The sequence below is a fragment of the Mustelus asterias genome, chromosome 22, assembly GCF_964213995.1.
Source record: "Mustelus asterias chromosome 22, sMusAst1.hap1.1, whole genome shotgun sequence".
Classification (NCBI taxonomy): Eukaryota; Metazoa; Chordata; class Chondrichthyes; order Carcharhiniformes; family Triakidae; genus Mustelus; species Mustelus asterias.
In genome coordinates, this window is record NC_135822.1 from 4,514,271 (window position 1) to 4,532,568 (window position 18,298).

An 18,298-nucleotide genomic window follows, 5' to 3' on the forward strand; every position below is an offset into this window, starting at 1 on the left:
GGAAAATAAAAAAAAAGAAAATGTCTAAGCAGAAATTGCCTTTGCTGATCTTAACCTGGTGTTGTTAAAACTCTTACCCTGATTATGAATCCAGCTAAGGACAAGTTAGGAGTGCGTGGTTTGTGTCCATACATCTGCTGGTCTCTCCTGCATTCCTACTCTCTGTGGTAAGAAATCAGGTGTAGCAGCAGCTATGGTCCATAATCTATATCTTTCAGCAATGGCCAACAATACTAACATGTGAATATCTCATCATATTAAGCATCCAGATCATTTTTGACTCCTATTTAAAAATAAGGGGAATGTTCAGCAAGTTTGGATCAGTATAGCTTCAAGTAAAGTATTGTAATGCCATGGTACTGAATAGCCAGGATTGTGCCATATAGTCACTGATGTGAGTGCCATACATTGATTGACATTCTAAGCCATCAGGCAAATGTATGAGATGTGAGGGGTTTTGTCAGTCAGGCTGCCTTTTGAAGAGGAGGGATCACAGAACTCCAATTGGGAAGGGAGTTGGGGAAGGTCGATACTTAGAGAAAATCCAGAAAACCTGCACACCTGCCAACGCAACATGCCATTGATTCCTCCAGAGCTCAGCAGGTCCAACGCTGACAGAAATGGTGCCAACCACTGACTTCACTGGGCTATGATGCCAACAGCCTGCAGAAGTAGATTCCGGTGGGTGGAAGTAAACCTCCAGTTGTTCCCACTGAGCTGTGTTAAGTCAGGTTTTGCATAAAATTAATCAGCCCCTCGCACTGAAAGTTATATTTTAAAAAATCAACGCAAACCCATTCACCTTCCAGCCTTTTTTGCAAACTGCCCCACGCTTTCCTCGCAGTCTGACCTTGTCACTTTGGCTGTGTGGGACAGCGTCTGCTCCTGGGATCAGCTTAAGTTGGCGCGTTGGAGGGCATTTGACTATTTTGATAGTCCTCACTCGCCAAAGGAGGGACCCCAGAGCAACCTTGGGATAAAAGAGCAAAAGGAAGAGAAACGATAACACGTAAAGTGGAAATGTTGGGTTAAAATTGGGAGGGAAGGAGGGTCAAAATGAGATGGAACTGTATTCAAGATGGCACTGGAGCGTGGTGACTTCCTGCGAGCTGTCCCCAGCAGACTTTCTAATTCTATCTTTTACTCTCGTTCTATGCTTCTAAAACTCTACTCTAACTCTTATAAACTCTCTAACAATAATCTAATTCAATCTCTTCTTCCCTGTTGCCATCAGACTTTTGAATGGACCTACCTCGCATTAAGTTGATCTTTCTCTACACCCTAGCTATGACTGTAACACTACATTCTGCACTCTCTCCTTTCCTTCTCTATGAATGGTATGCTCTGTCTGTATAGCGCACAAGAAACAATATTTTTCACTGTATACTAATACATGTGACAATAATAAATAAAATCAAAATGTAGGAGAGGGCAGGTGAATAGAAATGGCACAGTGGCTAGCATTGCTGCCTCAAAGCGCATTCTATTCCCGGCTTGGGTCACCATCTGTGCAGTCTGCACGTTCTCCCCATGTCTGCGTGGGTTTCCTCCAGGTGCTTCGGTTTCCTCCCACAGTCCGAAAGACGTGCATTGACCATGCTAAATTCTCCCTCAGTGTACCCAAACAGGCGCCGGAGTGTGGCGACTAGGGGATTTTCACAGTAACTTCATTGCAGTGTTACTGTAAGCCGACTTGTGACACTAACAAATAAACTTTAACTTTAGAAAACTTTAGAAAAGGGAGAAGGAAGAGGGGTGGAAAAAGGGACAAGTCCAGTCTTCACTGGCAACACACAATAGTGGCACACTTACGGGCGGACGGTGGCACAGTGGTTAGCACTGTTGCCTCACAGCGCTCGGGACCTGAATTCAATTCCGGCCTTGGGTGACTGTGTGGATTTTGTATGTTCTTCCCATGTCTACGTGGGTTTCCTCTGGGTGCTCTGGTTTCCTCCCATAGTAAGAAGTCTCACAACACCAGGTTAAAGTCCAACAGAAAATAAACCTGTTGGACTTTAACCTGGTGTTGTGAGACTTCCCACTGTGCTTACCACAGTCCAACACTGGCATCTCCACATCATTCCTCCCATAGTCCAAAGATGTGCGGGTTAGGTTGATTGGCCATGGTAAACTGCCCCTTAATGTCAGGGGGACCAACAGGTGAGTTACAAAGATAGGGCCTGGGTGGTATTGTGGTTGGTGAGGATTCAGATGGACCAAATAGTCTCCTTCTGCACTGTTGCAGTGTTAATGTAAGCCTCAGCTCTGAGTAAGGGTCACGCAGACTTGAAACTTTGGCTCTATTCTCTCTACATAGAAGCTGTCAGACCTGCTGAGATTTTGTAGCATTTTCTCTTTTTGTTTCAGGTTCCAGCACCTGCAGTTTTCTGCTTTTATCTTAATGTTAGCCAACTTGTGACACTAATAAATAAACTTTACAAACTTTAGAGAGGGGAGGGTGGGAGTAAAGGGGCAAGTATTGCCCTCATTGGCAACACACAATAGTCACACACTGGAACTGGCCACTCCCAGCTTCTGCTTCATTCACTCTCTCGCCTTGTTGCATTTCAAAGGCGGCATTCTGCGCGGGACTTCCTGACGCAATGGCCACGCCCCCTCCCTGTCTCAGTGTTCGATCTCCATGGTGACGGGCTGTATCCAATGAGTGGCGGGGCGGGGCCAAGGGGGGAGGGGAGGGGAGGGGAAGTGGGGGGAGGGGGGGGTTCCCCGGGCGGCTCCCGCTCCGCAGCTCTGCCCTGATCCAGGCCGGGTTTTCGCCCAGTTGGAGAAATGGACAAAATTCAATAATACGGAAAAAAAAATCCCAACCAAGTTCAACGCGCATGCTCCAAAAAAAACCCCAACCATCCTAACACAGAACGAAAAGTCACCGAAAGCAGCCCAAGTGCAGGTAAGGATCTCAGATCTCCCCTTATCCTCCCTCCCTCCCTCCCTCCCTCCCCCTTTACAAAGCCCCCAAATCAATGAATTGTTTTTGCCCTTGGATAGCAGCCTGACAATTGCAGTAAGCTTTTAGACAAGTGTGTGTGTGTGTCTCACTGTTGCTGCCAGTTTCATGTGATCTTGTCATTCTGTCTATCTGTGTGTGTGTGCGGCGATCAATCAATTATAGGTTAAGTTAAAACCATGTTGTTTTATTTATTTCCCCCCTCCCTAAAAAAATCTTCTTTCCTTCCTAAATTATTTCCTCAGTCAATCCAGTGGGGAGGTTGCAAACTTGTATTTTTTTTGGGGGGGGGGGGTGGTCTGCAAGGAAGGTGAGGATAATGTAGTGCCTTCTAATTGCTCTGACTTCAATTTGATCTTGGCTTTCTGTCTATGTGTGTGTGTGTGTGTGTGTGATATCTATCTGTGTGTGATATCTATCTGTCTTAGGCACTCTGTCGATCGCTCACTCTGCTTGAGTTTAATATCTTCTACGTGGATCTACCCCCCCCCCCCCCTCTCCCCGCACCAGCCCACTCTTACTTCCCAAATTATTAAAAGCTTGGGAATGACAGGATGTGGATGGAAACGGGGGGGGGGGGGGGGCTGTGGTGGTGATGTTCTTTTTCATTCCCCCCCTCCCACCACTCTCCCGAGTTTAGTGTGATCTTGCAATGAGTGTAAAACAGAAAAAAACCTTGTGATTTTCCTACTGATTCAACTCCGGAGTGGCATTGGGTTTATCTGTGACAAGGCTGATAGATTAGAGCCGGAGACTCTCTCTTTTCTGTGTGTTTGTGTTTAAGGGCAAGCAGGATGAGTTTAATTTACGATCCTGTTTCAAATATTGTCATAAGTGATACATATCGACAGGTTGTGTGTGTGTGGAGGGGCTTAGAGGAGGACTAGAATTGCTTAAATCTGAGTGTGGGGGGATATTTTGCCGTGTATAAGTTTAGCAAGAGCGATTCTGCTATTCAAGTGTGTGATGTATGTAGCGTGATCGAGTATCAGTTGATTATGGAGGGTTAGGTAAGGAGAAAGCCATCGATAGGATCCGCTCCCTGTCAGCCAGCCCCCAGACTCTGAGCGGTGTAAAAGTTCATTACTATCATTCTGATCCCCAATGAAGGCTACTGGATATTTCTCTCTCTCTCTCTGTGCCGGCAAGCATACTTCGATACAAAGTTCCGTGCGAACGATCCCAGCGATCGCAAGCCCTAATTACTCCTGGGTGTAAGAGATTATTTGGTTCTTGCACTGCGAGGGGCGAAAGAAAACAAGGTTATTTTTACAATGGCATTTTCAGAATGTGCAGTGTGATTTGCAGTTTGCGTCAGTTGCTGGAGAGAGAGAGAGAGTGGGGGGGGGGGGGGGGGGAATGGGGCACTTTCTGAACAGAAAGCGAAAATGATCCTTTTTTCTTTCCAAGGGGCCGGACAATTTCCCTCCGATTATAACAGGTGCCGGAGCGATCAATCAATCTAGGGCTTGGAGCTTCCAGGGAGAGAGGATAGAGGGAGAGGAGGGAGAGAGGAGAGAAGGAAAGAGAGAGGAAAAGAGGGGAGTGAGAGGGAGGAGGGAAAGAGGGGAGGGAGAGAGAGAGGGAAAGAGGGGAAGGAGAGAGGAGGGAGAGAGGGAACGAGGGGAGGGAGAGAGACTTTTAGAAACAGCCCAGCAAGGAGATAATGTTTGACCCGAGGCAATCCTAAAAATCCATCCCGCTGTCACCCCCCCTTTCCTCCCCCCTCACTTTCTGCCGATCAATCAATCCATTTAAACGGAATTCCCTTTTTTTTCTGTGTTGGCAAAATGTTCTGTTGGTCACTTTGGGCAGTCAGGGACAGCAAGTTGCTTTTTTTTCAAACTGGGGAGATCACTTGAAATCGTCTCTAGTTAAAAACAAAGTTTCTCCTCCAGCCGCTGGAAATTGCCATTGTTTTAAGAGCAACTTTGTAATCAAGTTACAAGCGAACGCCGCCCTCCTCCCCTCGATGCCTTGTTTAATTTATCATTTTTAATTCTGCTGATGATAATCTGCCCGGGGTTTCCATGGATACATAAACTGATCGAATTTACAACGCCAGATTTGATGAGCCTTTATAATACATATAGCCTTAAAGGCGACGCATTCTTCTGCCATCTCGCTTCATTGCTTAATGATTGTGTTGTTTTCCCACCAAATATGTCATATCCATGGCGACCGTGGAGGCTTATTGTCTTTTTCAAGAAATAGCTTACATAAGTAATTAATGACCTTTTTCTCCCCCCCCCCCCCCCCTTCGAGCACAGTCATCTCGCTATTTTATCTTGTGTCACAATTTAAAACATTAACTGGATTATAAAAGATGTTCCGAAGGGAAAACAGCAAATACTTTGTCGGGGAAAACTTCAGTTTAAAACTAAAGCTACGTACTTTCAGTTCTTTCCCCGTTTTATCTCCTTCTTGCTGTTTGTATCAGGTTCCTGTGTAAAATACGACACGAGTCTAATTTTGACCTGTTTAATTTCAATTGAGATATCCCACAATATTCCCCAGAAACGTGCAGAGCCATTGCAAAGTGTCACATAGAAGTTATCATTGTGTAAAACGGCTGACAGATTTATTAAAGAGAAATTTATAGTTAAAAGTCGCCGTTCAGGATTGAGTGTGGCAAAAATAGATGTGTTTTTTCTCTCTCTCTGTCTTTCAACCTTTACTGTTTGCTTATCAGCCGTTCCAAATTGCAGTGTAGATTAAGCCAGAATCGCAATGTATTTGTCCACATAATCGGAGGTTCGTATAATTAAGAGTCAATAATTAAAAAGTTATATCCTCCAAGGTGCAGCCAAAATCAGGGTGAAAACGGATGATTCAGAAATCCTGCAGTGTGCCAGACTTAATCCTGAGCTTTCGACTTGAATATCAAAGTCAAGGAGAGAAGGGGGTTGTTTAAATTTGTGTAATTATTAATCTCAATTGTACTGTGCGTGGTATTGATATGGGGATATTATTTCCTGACCCTCACCATTCGAAATCTACTGGAACACTACATAGCGTGATGGCGAGTTAATTTAAACTGGTGTTGATTTACAAATGACAGTCAGTTGTTGTGGGGAGGGGGTAGGACACTGCAGCCTTCAATGCAATCAGCTTAAAATCAAAACTGGGCCGTTGGCTCTTCCGAAGGTCTTGTGCACCGTGTGCACCAACCCTTATAATTTACATAGTTAAACAAAACTTGTTCATTGTTCGTTCTTTCATTGTGTTTGCAGTAGAGGGAGAAAATAATCTCGCATGTTTTCCTGTAAATGAGATCTTGTAGTCAGACTGTAAGATCCAGTTAACATCAGAGGAAAAGTTAACATTTCCCCCCCTCCTGTTGCCCTTGGGCCAGTGTTGTTGTCTGCCTCCACCGATATGTCCTAAATGACTTTGAGATGGGGGGGAAAAATGCACTGGGAAAGTGACGAATTGCCCCTTTAGAGCTAATTATCATTCTTAATAAGTATTAAAGGAATGAGAAAGCATTGCTAGCATTACCGGGTAATCCCGCCACTGTTCAAGGTGAGACAGATCTTCAGACATGAGACTTCAGCAGAGGAGACAGACTCGTAATTTCGGTAGGAGATTTTGTTTCCTAATCACAGCAGGAGGGTGGGATGGATTGATCTGATTGATTGACAGCTGTCAGTCAATCCAAGATGATGCTGAGGAAGCAAGTAAAACGGGGTCAAAACTTCACATCTACTTATACAAAAACCTCCTGAGTGTTCTCCTTTACACGGGCCCTCTCTGTCTTCCTCTCTGTTTTGCTGTGGCTGTTAATTGTTTTATGTGTTCATATGAACTGCTTCATGTTGGAGCAGTCCAAATGATCCTTAACTCTCTCTGTTTCTAAACACCTTCACCTGTTTTGCATTTACCTTGTTTTGAAATGCAAAACAAAGAGGGAAAAAATAACTCATTCCGTGTAATATCTTAGTTAAAAATAAAAAGCAACTGAGGGACCTAAAACAATTGTCAACCATCCTCTTGTCAAATGGAAAATAACGAATGTTGAACGGAAAGAAATAGAAATTTCATCTAAATTGTAAGATTAATATTACAATCCCTCAGCTGACCAAGGACAAATGGGTAATTTCATGCAGTGGCATCTGTTGTACAGTGAATAAAGTAAAATTCCAATTAGATAACAAAAAAAACTAATGTCCCAATTCACCTGCTGTGTAACTGATGGAAATGATGCTTTAGTTATGGAATTTCTATCTGTTAAAGTGAGAGAAAGCTGAACACTAATATGCTCTTGTTTAATCTGTAAGGGGCAATGGGATTGTGCCTGATAATATTTAATGGAAAGATTATTAAGAAGCAGCAAAATGATTAAGAGGCTGCGACTTAAGTTCCCTCTTTGAAATGATTTGTGGAAGAATTTTGGCCAGTCTCAAACTTAGTAGAGGTGAAGGCAGCCTGTGTGATAGCGGCAGGAAATGATGGCAAGGGCAGATTGAGGGACCGAAAGTGGTGCTTGTGGAAATAAGGCTAGTGAGGTGCACAGAAATTCTCAATGTTAAATCGCTCTCTGTGGATGTTAAGTCACTCTCTGTGGATATACACATTTGTGCTTTTACAACATCCAATTCTAATGAAGAAAAATATGAAATTTATAATTTTTCGACTAACTGTGGCGAAATTTACTAACCAGACAAGTTAGATTTCCTTTACACCCTATCGAATCTTGTCATGTCAAGATGGGTGTTGTGTTTTTAGAATTTTAGAGCGTCTGCAATTTAATCAGATGAAAATGAATTGGAAAAAGTTTGAACTGCTTTAATCATTTATCTATGGGGTAATAGTTAGAGTGGAGATAGGGGACTTGAATAACATTAAAGTGCAATGTACAATCTTTTATTCCATCATAAAATCTGTTGGAACATTTGTTGCAACCATGATGGAAACCAATGCCTCCAATCATAAAGTGCCTAATCTGCTTTTGCACTCATTTTTTAACTGCATAATTTTAAAAATATGTTCACTCCAGCTCAGCTGTAGGAAAGCACTCAGTTTCAGTTCATTTCGAACAAATATACAGTCAGCTCCAATCCAGATTCACAACTTCATGAAACAGCCAAGGAGATAAATTGCATCGGATGGTTTTCCAACCTTTCTTTCCATCAATGTCAGGAAGACATTATTTCCTGATTCTTTGGTTGCAGCTACATTCCAATTCCTCTCTCTCCACTCTTTCCCAAGGTGTTGACTTCAGACACCCTCCAGTGTCCGATGCAAGTGATCACACTTCCAGTGTCATCCTTGATCATGGAGTTTGGTGAGGTATTCAGCTGCCAGGGGCATCACGATGAAAAGTCAGATTCTGCCCTCGCTTTACCACCTGTGCCAATGTCTTTCCACCAAACACCAATCGGGAGCAGGGGCACTGCACTGGCTTTGAGGGCCAAAGATGCTGAGGCCAGTTGTCATGACCCTGCCATGACCTCAGCTGAGAACAGCTAACTCAGTAAAGACTGGTGAGTTGAATTTGGGGCTGTCCTGGTTCGTAACATTTAGCTACTCACTGGGTGAAATATCTGAGCCACCAACAGCAGTGCCCAGTGTACCCTTTCCTCATTGCGTTGAGTGTTTAATGTGGACAGTATCACATCACTTTCTGCACTCATTGAGGAGTCAAAGCTCCTGATCTTGTATTCTTTTGTGATGACGTGTGCTTTGAACTATGCTTTACTATAAAAAGGTTCCATTGTATATGCGTAAATATTGCCACATGATTGGGAAAAGAAGTTAGCGAGGCTGGCTTTTCTGGACTGTTCTAGTTTATCGCTGTTCTGTGCTATATTTATTCTGGGCATGTGGATTTCATATCATGGATATCAGTTTGATAATCTTACACTTTACGAATTTCTGTAAGAAAATGATATTCTCGCAACTAGTCAGAAAAGCCACGACACCTACAACCCAATATCGCTCAGATAGTAATTCAATCACTAGTGTCGGCATTTTCCCTCCTCTGCTTAAAAATAAATAAAAGTATTAGACATACAAATACACGCATGTGGAATCTGGATTTTATTTCAGTCATGAGAAAAGGCTACATTGCTCACTTGTGAAACAAAATACACATTTCAGTGCTGAACATGCAATGTGCTAGACCAGTGTTGGCAAATTCCCTCGAGTGCCTCTGTTTTTCTGTATTGCAAAGACTTCAACTCCAGTTTCTGCTCTTCCTGGTATATTAATTCCATGTTATATACCTCTCATAAATGTATTATTTAACTATACAAAAACTTATAAATTGACTGGTAATGTGGTTGAAGGAGCAGATGCTTCCAGTCTGCTTTCTGGCAGTTACTCACAGCTCTGTTCAGCGTTATGACAGTTATTTAATAAAAAAAAATGAAGAATTCAGTCGGTTTAAACCGCATTACGTCCTCTTCTCTTCAGGGTCACCCTACTTTATTCTTCTCTCGTTACATAGTGCTACACTCCAAACGGCACATCATACATGGGGTTCGCTCTGGCCTGACATTGCTAACAAGTCAACATCATATGCCATCTGAGGTGACGTGATACACCTTAGTGGTCGAACTGAGAAGTCATTCTAACGCTGACTTTCCTTTCACCTCTATTTCCCAACATGTCGTAGGGATTTTTCTTATTTGTTAACATGCATTTCAGTGATTTCCCCCCCCCAAAGCCTTTCTGCAGCCAGTTTGTGCCGATGCTACGAGCATTGAGATTGGGAATCACTGCTACCTTTTACATGTTTGCTCTCCTGCTAATAGGTAGTGCACCTCCACATCATAGGTAGTGCATGCAGAGGGGTGGTGACGGAGAGATGGGGGATACAGTAGAGTGTGAGGTGGGACAGGAAAAATTTGATGAATGGGTTACCAGGAATGAAAGGTAGAAATCTATTTAAGATGTACATCATATCTGAACCTCAATCTGTCCGTTAAAGAAGTTCTGTTGGCTCTTGTTAAAACATTTTTAAAAACCTCAGCACCTCTGTTGTGTCAAACACTGGGCTCAAAGGTGTTAACTTCAGAAATGAGGCCGTTTACAAAATAGATAGACTGTCCTGTGGGCCCACTGTCAAATAATCAACAACAATGGGTTTTTTTTTAATTTGAAAAACGGTGCTGAATGCAGATAATCTGTAACTATCTCCTAAGAAACTGAAGCTCGGTGAATTGCAAATTTCAAAACTGCGATTGTTAGATTTTTGGTAGTTGGGGAAATTAAGAGTTATGGATCGAAAGTGAGTTGATGGGGTGAAGGTACAGAACAGCCATGGTCTAATAGATTGGTGGGAAAGATTTATCTGAATAGCTCCTGTTCTGATGTTGCATTCTGCATTCTTCATAAATTCATAAGATATAGGAGCAGAATTAGGCCATTCAGCCCATCGAATCCACTCCGCCATTTGATCATGGCTGATATGCTCCCCATTTTCCTGCCTTCTCCCCATAACCCTTCAACCCATTACCAATTAAAAATCTGTCTCACTCCTCCTTAAATTTACTCACTGTCCCAGCATCCACCACACTTTGGGGTAGCGAATTCCACAGATTCACAACCCTTTGGGAGAAGTAGTTTCTCCTCAACTCTGTTTTAAATTTGCTGCCCCTTATCCTAAGACTATGACCTCTCATCCTAGAATGCCCCACAAGAGGAAGCATCCGCTCCACGTCTACTTTATCCATACCTTTTATCATCTTGTTTACCTCAATTTGATCTCCCCTCATTCTTCTAAATTCCAGAGAGTGTCGGCCTAAACTGTTCCATCTCTCTTCATATGACAAAACCCTTGTCTCTGGAATCAATCTAGTGAACCTCCTCTGAACTGCCTCCAATGCCACTATATCTTCCCTCAAATACGGGGACCAAAATTGTGTACAATCCTTGGCGAACTTCAATTCCTCTGAAAATTGGTGTCACTCACATTGGCTGAACTGCCTCGGTAAACTGACTGCAGCTATTCTTTTAAGATTGAAATTAAGATTGAAACGGCTGCATATCTGGGATATGGGAGTGCAAAGATTTTGGATTTTGTTCCAAAGTCTTGTTCATATCAGGCTTGAATTAGTTGCAAAGGAATTAAAAGTGTGAAGTGGCAATTCCTACTGCAGGATTCTTCCCAACATGGGAGGGAAATGTTGCTGTTGCGGTTTGGGGCTCAAATATCCCAGAGCAATCACACTTCAGCAACTCCCAGATGTCAATGACAAGCAAGTAACAGATCAGTGAAATCAAAAGGAACTTTTAGTGCAAAAGAACATTTTGATACTGATTATAAGTAAGTAACTTTCTATAAAAGGCTGCCTTCATTTATAACCACCATAAAAAGGTATTATTATCAATAGGACTTTGACAGCTCAAACTTTACAATTCTGTCTTTTATTGGTCTTTCCTGTGTACAAATATGGTCAAATTGACACTGTTTTACTGCCCATCAAAGGTCCATTCTGTACATAGTCATACCTATTTGGATCACTTCAGGCCTGACAAGAAAATCTTAACTGACAAATACGAATTGAGTTATCACAAAGCAGCTTTCGATCGATAGTTTGTTACAACAACAACTGCATTTTCACAGAAAAATGCACATGAAATTGGATTGCTACATTGTTTTGGACTATTTTAATGTTTACTGTCACAAGGACAGAAGATTTTCACTTGTTTGTGCCTCATACGCAATTAATCATTTTTTGGGGTTGCAATAACCTTTCTCATGTTGGCTTCTGCCACAGCCATTTTGCACAAAGCAAGATCCCACAAGTCCAATGATATGAATCAGTGTGTGGCCTGGCGAGGCTGCTGGTCCTTGTGCTGTGAGACTTCCATAGTCCTCCTGAATCACCAACCTGGGCAACCTGATCCAAACCTGGGCAAGAACTTGAACTCACCTGAGAGTGTGGCAACTGAGCTAAGCTGACATGAGAAGCAATGGGGTAAGGTGAGGGAGGGAGGGCATTGGGAGGGGGGGGAGTGAGGGTGTGAGGGAAATAATGCAACTCTTTAAATCGATTACCCCTCCTCGAATGAACTTCACTCTGGGGGCAGACTGTGTTAGGTTGGGCCTACAGTCCATGTATAGGATTTTGTAGGCCCCCAGCGAGTGAATGTGTCCAGGTCGATCCCGACAACACTAAATACTCACAAAATTCTTAGCACAAGTTTATAATTGAGCCAACATGGGTGAAACTTTAGACTCATTTCTAAAAATAATTCCCATTTGTTGGATGCTCTGTCAGCGGCAATTTTTGCAGTAGGGCGTACAGTCAAGCCCCCCCCCCCCCCCCCCCCACCCCCATCCCCCTACACATAAGACAGCAAGTGTGTAAATGTAATCCATTTATCTGACAATGACTGTGATGAGACTTTAATCACTCTGATATCATACGGTGGGATCCACCGAGGGCTGCTATTGCCATTAAACCATAAATTCAACTTTTAACATAGCAGACGTATCTTAACTACAAGTTAATGAATCTTCTGTGACCAATGCCATAAATACAGTACTAACAAAACTGAAGATAAATTTCATCTGCCTTCTCTAATCAACAGAAGAGCAAATAAGATATAAAAGAAAAAGATGTTCAATTTAAAGTATGGTTTCATTTCACTCAATTTGCTGAGGGTTGCTCCATTCAATACTGGTACATAATGTTTGTAATGCTTAAACATTTCTGGCATTCCGTGTTGTAAGTGATCATTTGAGACTGTTTATTCACTCACTCAGCAAACTCTGCACGCACTGTAGGTATGTCCAAATCTCCTTTTACCGTTTTACCCTCTGCTTCCCAGGATCCTGATGGTGTGCTAATGGAATCGAAAATGTCACAATTATTCAGCAGTTTTTGCCCACTTCGTAGAATCTACGGCATGGAGACAGGCCCTTCGGCCCAAACTGGTCCATGCCGACCAGAAAGCCCACCTAAGCTAACCCCGTTTGCCTACGTTTGGCCCATATCCTTCTAAACCTTTCCTACCCATGTGTCTGCCCAACTGCCTTTTAAATGTTGTTGATGTCCCTGCCTCAACCCACTTCCCTCCGGCAGCTCATTCCACACACGTAAAAGTTGCTCCTCAGGTTCCCATTAATTCTTTTCCCTCTTAACTTAAACCTATGCCCTCTAGTTCTGGATTCCCCAACCCTGGAAAAAAGGCTAAGTGCATTCACCTGAGCCATGCTTCTCACGATCTTATACACCTCTATAAGATCACCCCTCAGTCTCCTATGCTCCAAAGAAAAAAGTCCTACCCTGTTCAATCTCTCCCTAAAACTCATGGCTGAATCACTTAAAGAAGCAACCCCCAAACGTTCTGTAAGGCAGAGACGATGGTAGATAAAGAGGGGACTACCCTCTGCATCACCAACTCTTAATCAGTCAATTAATTTTGAGGTTTCTAGACCTGAACCTTTGCTTTGCCAGAGCGTGTAATTAATTTAATCGGTCTGTAGGGAGCCTCCGTCAGGTTTTGATGTTGCTGGAACTTCAGTGGGTAAATGAGACTTTTGGAAGAAGCCAATTTTGTAATTGGGTAACCTTGCAAGTGTGTTCGATTTGAGGGAGGTTGGTGGAGATGGGAGGCTGTAGGTAGAACACTGATGTGAACTGTGCATGGTGCAGATCCCCAATCTCAGCCCCACGAAGGAGTTGAATGTAGGTGAGATGGGGAGGTAAAGTTTATTTATTAGTCACAAGTAAGGCTTACATTAACACTGCAATGAAGTTACTGTGAAATTCCCCAAGTTGCCACACTCCAGTGCCTGTTTGGGTCAATGTACCTAACCAGCATGTCTTTCAGACTGTGGGAGGAAACTGGAGCACCTGGAGGAAACCCACACAGATACGGGGAGAATGTTCAGACTCCGCACAGACAGTGACCCAAGCCGGGAATGGAACCCGGGTCCCTGGCGCTGTGAGGCAGCAATGCTAACCACTGTGCCACCGTGCCACCCCAATGGTGCAAATGTCAGCAAGTCAGCAGAGGCTCTGTCGAGTGCTCCAAGCGGATAGCTTGGTGGAGACCTTCCAGCAATTACTGTACAGTAGGTCAGTGCTCCAACCCAAACATGGACTTACACAGTGAATTGGGGAAACCTTTATAAACTGGTACATGTTTAGTTGTTAGATGTAATCAGCCAGAATTGTCTATTATTACTAATATTATAGAACGATAGAGCGATACAGCACAGCCGGACAGCATTGAGTTCAGCATTCCTGTCCTGGTGTTTTGAAAGAACTATCCAATTAAACTCATTTTCCTGCCCTCTCTCCAAAGCCCTACATTATTTTTCCTTCAAGTATTTGTCTAATTCCTTGTCATGTTATTATTGGATGTCCTTCTCCCACCCCTCTTAAGCGAGGTCTCTCCGCTCCTCACAACTCACATGAAGTTTCTCCTCATTCTCGCCTCTGATTCCTTTGGCCAATTATCTCAAATTTGTGTCCTCTGGGTTGCCACTGGAAACAGTTTCTCTGTCAAAACCCCTGATGATTTTGCTTCATTACTCGTTTAGTTTGGGAACTTGTTGAATCTGCTTCCCTCGTGCTAGCAGACGGTGGGACACAGACCCTCGGTTTGTACATTTCAGCAGAATGATTGACAACTGTGTTTTGTGTGGAAGTGGCCTTTAACTATAGCTAAACGGTTTATAAATTACTGTGGAACTGAGACCGTCACCACCCTACTGTAATGTTCAAAATTCTAGACATCCCCACGGTATCAGGAGGCGAGATTGGGTGAACTGTAAAGATTGTACATTTTAACAGAGCTATCAGGGGGAACGGAGCGGGTTCAGAAATCAAGTGGTGAGCTTTTCAGATTCAGTGAAGCTTTTGACTGGTCTAAATTCAGGGCACAAAGTGCAGTGGGAGAGCTTTACATCCAGAGAGGTGAATGTGTTGCCTTTAGCTGTGGGCTTAACCAGTAAGTGCCATTAATTCACTGTAAAGGTATAAGAGTGGAGCCAGGCGCTACCAATAATCAATCTTGGTACAAGTAGCTTCCCAGGGCTGATGAAATAGTTTGTCACTGGGATCCACGCAGCTCTTTACGCAGTTGGTAATGGTGTAGCTTGACTATGGCTCAGGTTTGTTCTACCTAGACTGGGGAAGGTTAAGGAGCAATTTCATCAAAGTGTTCAAAATCATCAGGGGTTTTGACAGAGAAACTGTTTCCAGTGGCAACCCAGAGGACACAAATTTGAGATAATTGGCCAAAGGAACCAGAGGCGAGAATGAGGAGAAACTTCATGTGAGTTGTGAGGAGCGGAGAGACCTCGCTTAAGACGGGTGGGAGAAGGACATCCAATAATAACATGAGAAGGAATTAGACAAATACTCGAAGGAAAAATAATGTAGGGCTTTGGAGAGAGGGCAGGAAAATGGGTTTAATTGGATAGTTCTTTCAAAACACCAGGACAGGAATGCTGAACTCAGTGCTGTCCTGCTGTGCTGTATCGCTCTATCGTTCTATAATATTAGTAATAATAGACAATTCTGGCTGATTACATCTAACAGCTAAATATGTACCAGTTTGTAAAGATTTTCCCAATTCACTGTGTAAGTCCATGTTTGGGTTGAAGCACTGACGGATTGTACAAGCTCCCCTATTTCATATCTTCAGCCCTTTTAGCACAATTTGCATGTACTGGATCGTGCGCAAGCTTAAATTCCACCTACACAGGATTGTAAACATATTCTTCGAGTTATAGATAATTGTCATGTCCTGGGTGTGTTCCTTACATAATCAGCGCTGGTGTGACAGGGCTGGTTGTACCTGAGTTTAGTGTAAATGTCAAATGTAGCAGTCAGTGTTCCCAGTAACCAGATTTCAGTGTTGACTGGAGCTACAGGCATGAATCTGCACCTCTCCAATTGAAGTAAAGCCAAGCTTTGAGCTACCTCAGGCTAGTTGGTTCGACTGCTGCTGGATTTGCATCAAGGGCTGCAATTGGGGACACATCCCTCCCACACTTCCTCCTCTGCAGGCACTAACTGTGGCTTCCTTGGCAGCAGACTTGCTTTTGAGTCAGAAAGTTGTGGGTTTAAGCCCCACTCCAGAGACTTGAGCATCAACGATTGGCTTAATCTCCAGTACATCACTGGGAGAGTGCTGCAGTGTCGGGGGCGCTGTCTTTTGGATGAGGTGTTAAATTGAGACATCTCAGGTGGACATAGAAGTTCCGGCTGGACTATTTATTCGGAAGGAGTGCAGGAGAAATTGTCCCTGGAATCCCTGCCAATATTTATCCCTCAACCAACATCAAACAAATATGATCACATTGCTGTTTGTGAGATCTTGCAAACTGCCTGCTTTGTTTCCTACATCTCAAGCGCTTTTGGACACCCTGAGCTTTGCACAGAATATTCAGCACAAAAACAGCCCCACAATCCATGCTGGTGTTTTCATGTATCACTCAATCACTTCCTGATTACTGCAATGCCCACAGCTCCTTCCTCTGTGTGGAAAACAAGGTGGTCGGGACTACAGAATGAGCCTCAGATATGGACAGTCAGTGTAAGATGCATCCTTCACTGTGACAGTCCATATAGCGCTATAGGGACTGGTGGAAGCTCATCCACTGAAGGGTCTCAGAGACAGGCAGCCTTGGGAGTTTTTTGTTATTCATTCATGGGACATGAGCGTCGCTGGCTGGCCAGCATTTATTGCCCATCCTTAGTTGCCTTTGGAGGGCAGTTGAGAGTCAACCACATTGCTGTGGCTCTGGAATCACATGTAGGCCAGACCAGGTAAGTACGGCAGATTTCCTTCCCTAAAAGACATTGGTGAACCAGATAGATTTTTCCGACAATCGACAATGGTTTCATGGTCATCGGTAGATTCTTAATTCCAGATTTTTTTTTATTGAATTCAAATTCCACCATCTTCTGTGGTGGGATTCGAACCCGGGTCCCCAGAACATTGGGTGAGTTTCTGGATTAATAGTCTAACGACTATACCACTAGGCCATTGCCTCCCCTCAAACCCATAACTTTAAATTAAGGAGTCAAGTGATCAAGTGTTTGATGTAATTGGGAATCAGGCAATAAGAACACTTGAATAAACACGGTGAGCCAAACTAGAACTAGATTTCCTTTGCTCTCAAGCAACAAGCGACACGGTGGTGCAGTGGTTAGCACTGCTGCCTCACAGCGCCAGGGACCCGGGTTCGATTCCCGGCTTGGGTCTGTGCAGAGTCTGCATGTTCTCCCCGTGTCTGCGTGGGCTTCCTCCAGGTGCTCCGGTTTCCTCCCACAGTCTGAAAGACGTGCCGGTTAGGTTGATTGGCCATGCTAAATTTCTCCTAGTGTCAGGGGGATTAGCAGGGTAAATATGTGGGAATAGGGCCCGGGTGGGATTGTGGTCGGTGCAGACTCGATGGGCCGAATGGCCTCCTTCTGCACTGTTGGGAATCTATGATTCTATTCTATGAAAACACGTTAGATCTGCATTTTAATTACTCTCAAACACCAAGGTACAAGCCAAAAAAAGTTGCATCTATTTTTTTTCGCAGCCTAAGGTTCAGCATTCTTTGAGCATCCTTAATAATATTTGAATATTAAATTTTAATTAGAAAACAGAATAATGCCTCATTTCGGATCTTTTTAATAAATGAAGTAGAGAATTTCTAATAAAATAAACGACTTAGAAAATCAATTAGTCCTGGGCTGCGTGGCCCACCGTTAACTCTGCGATAACCGAAGGAGTTTCATATCCTTTGCACAGACTGCGAATCTGGTGTAAGTAGACCTTCTGTAGAAACGCGGTGTTGGTGAGAAGGGGAGCGAGGTCGTGAGCATGCACACTGCATCTGCACCGCAAACTGAAGGGAAAAAGGAGAATGTTAATTCCTTTATTTATGTTGCTAAACACACAAGCCACAAGCCCTAGAGGGTTAAAGCCATGGATCATAAATATTTGGTTATCCTGTAGTGTGTATTTTATTTCGCCCTGTATATTACATACTATTTTACTTGCTAAATTTAATTAGTATTATATGCTTCTGTGGTTCAACCGCTTTTCTTTATCATGATTTAAACTTATTGGGAAAAAGGCTTCTAAAGAAATGAGAATCTAAATTAATTTTTAACCTAGATTTATGATTAATTTATAATACTTCACACACATCTCGCTAACCGATCTAGTTTATTTTTCTTGCACAGGCTGTTTATGAATCATTCTCTAATATTTGCTTAAGAAAAGGTAGCCCTCTCCACCCTGACATTTGCTCACTTTATAAGTTAAAGATTTTGTTGTTCAGGGAATATTTTATATTCTTTGCCAGTTTTGAATTATTTATCAAAGGTGGGTCTCTGCAGGAGTTAATGTGTGATTCAATTT

General features: G+C 43.1%; 1 protein-coding gene across 16 annotated transcripts in view; it reads left to right on the forward strand.

Moving 5' to 3' along the window:
- Nucleotides 1–2,688: 2,688 nt before the first annotated feature.
- The window catches only part of casz1 (castor zinc finger 1), a 445,565-nt gene continuing 429,955 nt past the window's right edge, over nt 2,689–18,298 (forward strand). For 11 of the 16 annotated variants that reach the window (XM_078238639.1, XM_078238637.1, XM_078238654.1 and 8 more), the window contains exon 1: nt 2,689–2,911. The gene's annotated coding sequence lies outside the window, so the exon portion shown is untranslated. The remainder of the gene's footprint in view (nt 2,912–18,298) is intronic. The other 5 variants (XM_078238648.1, XM_078238650.1, XM_078238646.1 and 2 more) reach the window with 3 other exon arrangements.